This window comes from Triticum aestivum, chromosome 7D (genome assembly GCF_018294505.1).
Source record: "Triticum aestivum cultivar Chinese Spring chromosome 7D, IWGSC CS RefSeq v2.1, whole genome shotgun sequence".
NCBI classification, from domain to species: domain Eukaryota; kingdom Viridiplantae; phylum Streptophyta; class Magnoliopsida; order Poales; family Poaceae; genus Triticum; species Triticum aestivum.
The window spans coordinates 422,395,470-422,405,469 of NC_057814.1; positions in this window are offsets into that span (position 1 = coordinate 422,395,470).

Below are 10,000 nucleotides of genomic sequence, written 5' to 3' on the forward strand. Positions count from 1 at the left end.
TTCATGGTAAAAGAGATCCAGTCATACCCAATATAAATTAATAGTAATGGATGCAAATGACAGTGGTGCTCTCTAGCTGGTGCTTTTGACTCAACATAAAAGTAAATAGATAGGCCTTTCGCAGAGGGAAGCAGAGATTTGTAGAGGTGCCAGAGCTCGGTTTTGAAATAGAGATAAATAATATTTTGAGCAGCATACTTTCATTGTCAACATAACAACCAAGAGATGGCGATATCTTCCATGCTACACACATTATAGGCGGTTCCCAAACAGAATGGTAAAGTTTATACTCCCCCTCCACCACAAGCATCAATCCATGGCTTGCTCGAAACAACGAGTGCCTCCAACTAACAACAGTCCCAGGGGGGTTTTGTTTGCAATTATTTTGATTTGATTTGCATAAAGCATGGGACTGGGCATCCCGGTGACCAGCCATTTTCTCGTGAGTGAGGAGCGGAGTCCACTCCTCTTGAGAATAACCCGCCTAACATGGAAGATAAGGACAGCCCTAGTTGATACATGAGCTATTCGAGCATACAAAACAGAATTTCATTTGAAGGTTTAGAGTTTGGCACATACAAATTTACTTGGAACGGCAGGTAGATACCACATATAGGAAGGTATAGTGGACTCATCTGGAATAACCTTGGGGTTAAAGGGATTGGATGCACAAGCAGTATTCCCGCTTAGTACAAGTGAAGACTAGCAAAAGACTGGGAAGCGACCAACTAGAGAGCGACAACAGTCATGAACATGCATTAAAATTAATAAACATTGAGTACAAGCATGAGTAGGATATAATCCACCATGAACATAAATATCATGAAGGCTATGTTGATTTGTTTCAACTACATGCGTGAACATGTGCCAAGTCAAGCCACTTGAATCATTCAAAGGAGGATACCACCCCATCATACCACATCACAACCATTTTAATAGCATGTTGGCACGCAAGGTAAACCATTATAACTCATAGCTAATCAAGCATGGAATAAGCAACTATAATATCTAATTGTCATTGCAAACATGTTTATTCATAATAGGCTGAATCAGGAACGATGAACTACTCATATTTACAAAAACAACAGAGGTCGAGTTCATACCAGCTTCTCCCATCTCAAGCAGTCCATCATATATCGTCATAATTGCCTTTCACTTGCACGACCGAACGATGTGAATAATAATAGTGCACGTGCATTGGACTAAGCTGGAATCTGCGAGCATTCAATAAACAGGAGAAGACAAGGCAATATGGGCTCTTGGTTAAATCAACAATAATGCATATAAGAACCACTTCAACAATTTAATCATGGTCTTCTCCTATCGACCCCCAAAGAAAAGAAAAGAAATAAAACTATTTACACGGGAAAGCTCCCAACAAGCAAAAGAAGAACGGGAAATCTTTTTGGGTTTTCCTTCTAATTATTACTACAGCATGAAAGTAAACTAGCTTAAAGCTACAACTAATTTTTTTTGGTTTTTCTTAAGGTTTGTTAAACACACAAGAAGAAAGCAGGAAAAGAAAATAAACTAGCATGGATATTACATTGAAAGAGTATGAGCACCGACATCTAGCAATGAGTGTGTGAACATAAATGTAATGTCGGTGGGAAATACGTACTCCCCCAAGCTTAGGCTTTTGGCCTAAGTTGGTTTATTGCCATGGATGGCCTGGCGGATATCCAAAGTTGTAGTTGGGGTCGTACTGAGATGCAGCGGCTATTGCATCGTGGGCTGCAGCTTGGAGGCGAGCTGCCCTCGTCCTCCTTTCGTACTCATTTGCCTCCTCCCTGGTTATAAAATGTCTCCCCTTTGCCTGAAAGTCAAAGAGAGTAGGGGCAGGGAGAACAATATTGACGGTGTGACGCCTGTCAAAGATTAGTCGGTACTGGAGAGGTGGTTCATTCCTCTCGACAAACTGATGGTGAACCATAGCATTAAAGTCTAGATAAATAGGGGCAATTCAATATCATCCTCACGTATGGTTACACCAAGAAAATTAGCTATACGGGTTGCATAAATTCCACCAAAGAAATCTCCATTAAATCTATTATGATGCAACCTACGTGCAACAATGGCTCCCAAATTATAAGATTTATCTCCTAACACAGCACTCCTAAGAACACTGAGGTCAGGGACACACATGTGACATGCTTCATCTTTACCATTTATGCACCTACCTATAAAGAGAGCAAAATAATGTATAGCAGGAAAATGAATGCTCCCCATGGTAGCTTCTGCTATATCTCTAGATTCCCCCACAGTTATACTAGCAAGAAATTCTCTAAATTCAGATTTGCGAGGTTCACTAGTACTACCCCATTGTGGAAGTTTGTAAGCATTGGTAAAATCCTCTAAGTCCATAGTGTAGGATTTTTCAGAGAGATCAAATAGGACAGTTTGAGCATTGCGTGAAGACGAAAATTCAAACCTCCTCACAAATGAACTAGTGAGATAGTGGTACTGGCGGCACTTTTCTGCCTCGAAGCTCACAAGATCAGTGTTACGCAAATATGCGTTAAATTATTCCTTGATTCCCGCTCGATCCATAAAGTCTTCCGAAGGCCATTCACAAGGCCGCACTGGAGCGTTCCTCGGTGGCTCATCATCGGCATCGCGCATTGCGAGCCTGGGTCCTTGCTTCCTTGAAGGACCACCATGGTACATTTTCCTAAACATATTTCTTCCTCTGAAAAATTTCTGAAAATTTTAGTAACTTCAAATAAAAGTGAACCAAACTCAACAAAATTGATAGCAACTACTCCTACAAGTGCCCAGAGCCTATATCATGCGTTAGAATTACTTGGAACCATATATATTTGACATGCAAGCTCAAGAACATGGTCACCTAGGCAGCACAAATTTGCAATGAATAAAGCACTAGAACAAAAACTAATTGGACCAATGGAGGAGTCACATACCAAAGAACAATCCCCCAAAGCAGTTTTGTGAGAGGAGCTTTGAGCAAGGAGAACGAAAATCGCAGCAAAATGAGCTAGAACTCGTGCTTGAGCTGGATGGTGATTTTTTTGGGAGGAAGAAGAAGTGTGTGGATGCAGGAATAAGTGGAGGGGAGCCACTGTGGGCCCACGAGGCAGGGGGCGCGCCCTGTAGGGGTGGGCGCGCCCTGGACCCTCGTGGCCAGGTGCTTGCTCCCCTGTTGTGTTCTCAGTGCCAGATATTCTCAAATATTCTAGAAAAAATCATATTCCAATTTCAGGGCAGTTGGAGAAATTTTATTTTCGAGGTATTTTTATATTGCACGGATAATTCAGAAAACAGACAGAAAAATACTATTTTTACTTTATTTCAACTAAATAACAGAAAGTAAAAGGAGGGTACAGAAGGTTGTGCCTTCTAACTTCATCCATCTCATGCTCATCAAAAGGAATCCACTAACAAGGTTGATCAAGTCTTGTTAACAAACTCATTCCGAATAATATGAAACCAGAGAAATTTGAATAGCACTATGTTACCTCAACGGGGATATGCACATCCCCAATAATAAGAATATCATATTTCTTCTTGACAGTAGGTAGAGGAAATTCAAAACCTCCAAAAATAATCGATGGAAATTTTCCAATAGAATTGATACTATGGACTTCAGGTTGTTTCCTCGGAAAGTGTACCGTATGCTCATTACCATTAACATGAAAAGTGACATTGCCTTTGTTGCAATCAATAACAGCCCCTGCAATATTCAAAAAAGGTCTTCCAAGAATAATGGGCATACTATCGTCCTTGGGAATATCAAGAATAACAAAGTCCGTTAAAATAGTAACGTTTGCAACCACAACAGGCACATCCTCACAAATACCGACAGGTATAGCAGTTGATTTATCGGCCATTTGCAAAGATATTTCAGTAGGTGTCAACTTATTCAAATCAAGTCTACGATATAAAGAGAGAGGCATAACACTAACACCAGCTCCAAGATCACACAAAGCAGTTTTAACATAATTTCTTTTAATGGAGCATGGTATAGTGGGTACTCCTGGATCTCCTAGTTTCTTAGGTATTCCACCCTTAAAAGTATAATTAGCAAGCATGGTGGAAATTTCAGCTTCCGGTATCTTTCTTTTATTAGTAACAATTTCTTTCATATACTTAGCATAAGGATTCATTTTGAGCATATCAGTTAATCGCATACGCAAAAAGATAGGTCTAATCATTTCAGCAAAGCGCTCAAAATCCTCATCATCCTTTTTCTTGGATGGTTTCGGGGGAAAAGGCATGGGTTTTTGAACCCATGGTTCCCTTTCTTTACCGTGTTTCCTAGCAACAAAGTCTCTCTTATCATAACGTTGATTCTTTGATTGTGGGTTATCAAGATCAACAGAAGGTTCAATTTCTACATCATTATCATTGCTAGGTTGAGCATCGACATGAACATCATCATTAACATTATCACTAGTTTCATGTTCATTACCAGATTGTGTTTCAGCATCAGAAATAGAAATATCATTAGGATTCTCAGGTGTTTCAGCAATAGGTTCACTAGAAGCATGCAAAGTCCTATCATTTTTCTTTTTCTTCTTTTTAGAAGAACTGGGTGCATCACTATTATTTCTCTGAGAATCTTGCTCAATTCTCTTAGGGTGGCCTTCAGGATACAAAGGTTCCTGAGTCATTTTACCAGTTCTAGTAGCCACTCTAACAGCATAGTCATTATTCTTACTATTCAATTCATTGAGCAAATCATTCTGAGCTTTAAGTACTTGTTCTACTTGAGTGGTAACCATAGAAGCATGTTTACTAATGAGTTTAAGTTCACCTTTAACTCTAGACATATAATCACCCAAGTGTTCAATCATATAAGAATTTTGTTTTAATTGTCTACCAAAATAAGCATTGAAGTTTTCTTGTTTAACAATAAAGTTGTCAAACTCATCTAAGCATTGTCTAGCAGACTTATATTGAGGGATGTCACCTTCATCAAATCTATAGAGAGAATTTACCTTTACTACCTGTGTCGGGTTATCAAGACCATGAGCTTCTTCAATAGGTGATGGATTAAGATCATATGTTTCTTGAACAGGCGGTAAATTAAGACGATGTATTTCTTCAATAGGAGGTAAATTCTTAACATCTTCAGCTTTAATACCTTTTTCTTTCATAGATTTCTTTGCCTCTTGCATATCTTCAGGACTAAGAAATAGAACACCTCTTTTCTTCGGAGTTGGTTTAGGAATAGGCTCAGGAGCTGGCTCAGGACGTGTCCGGTTATTTTCATTGGTCAACATATTATTTAATAGAATTTCAGCGTCATCCGGTGTTCTTTCCCTAAAAACAGAACCAGCACAACTATCCAGGTAATCTCTGGAAGCATCGGTTAGTCCATTATAAAAGATATCAAGTATTTCATTTTTCTTCAGAGGATGATCAGGCAAAGCATTAAGTAATTGGAGAAGCCTCCCCCAAGCTTGTGGGAGACTCTGTTGTTCAATTTGCACAAAATTATATATATCCCTTAAACAGCTTGTTTCTTATGAGCAGGGAAATATTTAGCAGAGAAGTAATAAATCAAATCCTGGGGACTATGCACACAACCAGGATCAAGAGAATTAAACCATATCTTAGCATCACCCTTTAATGAGAACGGAAATATTTGAAGGATATAAAAGTAGCGAGTTCTCTCATCACTAGTGAACAGGGTGGCTATATCATTTAATTTAGTAAGATGTGCCACAACAGTTTCAGATTCATAGCCATAGAAAGGATCAGATTCAACCAATGTAATTATATCAGGATCAACAGAGAATTCATAATCCTTATCAGTAACACAGATAGGTGAAGTAGAAAAAGCAGGATCAGGTTTCATTCTAGCATTAAGAGATTGCTGCTTCCATTTAGCTAATAACTTCTTAAGATCACTTCTATCATTGCAAGCAAGAATAGCTCTAGCAGCTTCTTCATCCAAAACATAACCCTCAGGCACAACAGGCAATTCATATTTATTAGGGCGAGAGTCTTCATCATCAGTATCATCAAAATTATCAGTTTCAATAATTTCATTCTCTCTAGCCATAGCAAGTTGTTCATCAAGAAATTCACCAAGTGGCACAGTAGTATCAAGCATAGAAGTAGTTTCATCATAAGTATCATGCATAGCAGAAGTGGCATCATCAATAACATGCGACATATCAGAATGAATAGCAGAAACAGGTTTAGGTGTCGCAAGCTTACTCAAAACAGAAGGTGAATCAAGTGCAGAGCTAGATGGCAGTTCCTTACCTCCCCTTTTTCTCATCTTTCAAGTTCTTCATAGTGACCAGCAGATATAAATCCCAAGTGACTCAAAGAATAAAACTATGCTCCCCGGCAACGGCGCCAGAAAATAGTCTTGATAACCCACAAGTATAGGGGATTGCAACAGTTTTCGAGGGTAGAGTATTCAACCCAAATTTATTGATTCGAGACAAGGGGAGCCAAAGAATATTCTCAAGTATTAACAGTTGAGTTGTCAATTCAACCACACCTGGATAACTTAGTATCTGCAGCAAAGTATTTAGTAGCAAAGTAATATGGAAGTAATGGTAACGATAGCAAAAGTAATATTTCTGGGTTTTGTAGTGATTGTAACAGTAACAACGGAAAAGTAAATAAGCAAAGAAAAATATGTGAAAAGCTCGTAGGCATTGGATCGATGATGGAGAATTATGCCGGATGCGGTTCATCATGTAACAATCATAACATAGGGTGACACAGAACTAGCTCCAATTCATCAATGTAATGTAGGCATGTATTCCGAATATAGTCATACGTGCTTATGGAAAAGAACTTGCATGACATCTTTTGTCCTACCCTCCCGTGGCAGCGGGCTCCTAACGGAAACTAAGGGATATTAAGGCCTCCTTTTAATAGAGTACCGGACCAAAGCATTAACACATAGTGAATACATGAACTCCTCAAACTATGGTCATCACCGGGAGTGGTCCCGATTATTGTCACTTCGGGGTTGCAGGATCATAACAAATAGTAGGTGACCATAGACTTGCAAGATAGGATCAAGAACTCACATATATTCATGAAAACATAATAGGTTCAGATCTGAAATCATGGCACTCGGGCCCTAGTGACAAGCATTAAGCATAGCAAAGTCATAGCAACATCAATCTCAGAACATAGTGGATACTAGGGATCAAACCCTAACAAAACTAACTCGATTACATGATAAATCTCATCCAACCCATCACCGTCCAACAAGCCTACGATGGAATTACTCACGCACGACGGTGAGCATCATGAAATTGGTGATGGAGGATGGTTGATGATGACGACGGCGATGGATTCCCCTCTCCGGAGCCCCGAACGGACTCCAGATCAACCCTCCCGAGAGGTTTTAGGGCTTGGCGGCGGCTCCGTATCGTAAAACGTGATGAATCTTTCTCTCTGATTTTATTCTCCTCGAACACGAATATATGGAGTTGGAGTTGAGGTCGGTGGAGCGTCAGGGGGCCCATGAGGCAGGGGGGCACGCCCAGGGGGCAGGCGCGCCCCCACCCTCATGGACAGGTGGAGGCCCCCCTGACGTGGATTCTTCTTCCAGTATTTTTAATATTTTCCAAAAATAAGTTCCGTGGAGTTCCAGGTCATTCCGAGAACTTTTGTTTCTGCACATAAATAACACCATAAAGTCTGCTGAAAACATCGTCAGTCCGGGTTAGTTCCATTCAAATCATGCAAGTTAGAGTCCAAAACAAGGGCAAAAGTGTTTGGAAAAGTAGATACGACGGAGACGTATCAAGGACCGCCTACGTTCGATGTGCGACTATCCATCATCACCTCCATCTTCTTCACCAGCAAAGGAGATATAATCACATGGGTATGGGCACTCCCCTTGGCAACTGCCAAGCTTGGGGGAGGTGCCCTGGTATCGTATCACCATCACACTCCTATCTTTACCGTTTTTCTTAGTTCGACCCTTTTAGTAATATCTTGATCTAGTAGAATAAAGTTTTAGTATGATTTAGCTTCGAGTTTTGAGTTTTGCTTTATGATCCCTCTATGTAATCAAGTCCGTGAGCTATATAATAAAGATTACTGTTGAGTCAAGGGCTTGATTATCTTGCTATGATCTTGAGAAAGAAAAAAGAAAAGAGAAAGAATAAAAAGAAATAAAGAGATCATATTGATCTTATGGAGAGTAATGACTTCACATAGAAAGAGTATGATGATTAAAAGTTGTTGAGAGTTGACAAACATAGTTTTGGTCATCGTTGCAATTAATAGGAAGTAATAAAGAAAGAGAGGTTTCACATATAAATATACTATCTTGGACATCTTTTATGATTGTGAGCACTCATTAAAATATGACATGCTAAAGAGTTGATGTTGGACAAGGAAGACAACGTAATGGGTTATGTTTTCTTACATCTAAAATAAAGTATATTGTCATGGATCATCCAACATGTTGAGCTTGCCTTTCTCCCTCATGCTAGCCAAATTCTTTGCACCAAGTAGAGATACTACTTGTGCTTCCAATACCCTTCAACCCAGTTTTGCCCTGAGAGTCCACCATATCTACCTATGGATTGAGTAAGATCCTTCAAGTAAGTTTTCATCGGTGCAAGCAATAAAAATTGCTCTCTAAATATGTATGATTTATTAGTGTGGAGAAAATAAGCTTTATACGATCTTGTGATGTGGAAGAAATAAAAGCGACGGACTGCATAATAAAGGTCCATATCACAAGTGGCAATATAAAGTGACGTTCTTTTGCATTAAGATTTCGTGCATCCAACCATGAAAGCGCATGACAACCTCTGCTTCCCTCTGCGAAGGGCCTATCTTTTACTTTTATCTCTTACCCTTATGCAAGAGTCATGGTGATCTTCACCTTTCCTTTTTACATTTTATCCTTTGGCAAGCACATTGTGTTGGAAAGATCCTGATATATATATCCAATTGGATGTAAGTTAGCATGAACTATTATTGTTGACATTACCCTTGAGGTAAAAGGTTGGGAGGCGAAACTATAAGCCCCTATCTTTCTCTGTGTCCGATTAAAACTCCGTAACCAGAAGTATTGCGTGAGTGTTAGCAATTGTGAAAGACTAAATGATAGTTGAGTATGTGGACTTGCTGAAAAGCTCTTACATAGGCTCTTTCCGATGTTATGATAAATTGCAATTGCTTCAATGACTGAGATTATAGTTTGCTGATTCTCAATGAAGTTTCTGATTCATACTTGACATTGTGAATAGATTATTACTTGAGCATAAGAAATCAAATGACAATATATATATGTTGTTGTTATAAGAATGATCATGATGCCCTCATGTCCGTATTTTATTTTATCGACACCTCTATCTCTAAACATGTGGACATATTTATCGTTATCAGCTTCCGCTTGAGGACAAGCGAGGTCTAAGCTTGGGGGAGTGATACGTCCATTTTGCATCATGCTTTTATATCGATATTTATTGCATTATGGGCTGTTATTACACATTATGTCACAATACTTATGCCTATTCTCTCTTATTTTACAAGGTTTACATGAAGAGGGAGAATGCCGGCAGCTGGAATTCTGGGCTGGAAAAGGAGCAAATACTAGAGACCTATTCTGCACAACTCCAAAAGTTCTGAAACTCCACGGAAGTTATTTTGGAAATAATAAAAAAATACTAGACAAAGAAAATACCAGAGGGGGGCCACACCCTGGCCACGAGGGTGGGAGGCGCGCCCTACCCCCCTGGGCATGCCCCCTGCCTCGTGGGTCCCCTGGTGGCCCTCCGGTGCCCATCTTCTACTATATGAAGTCTTTCGTCCGAGAAAAAATCATAAGCAAGCTTTCGGGAAGAAACTCCGCCGCCACGAGGCGGAACCAATCTAGGGCTCCGGCGAAGCTGTTCTGCCGGGGAAACTTCCCTCCGGGAGGGGAAAATCATCGCCATCGTCATCACCAACGCTCCTCTCATCGGGAGGGGCCCAATCTCCATCAACATCTTCACCAGCACCATCTCCTCTCAAACCCTAGTTCATCTCTTGTATCCAATCT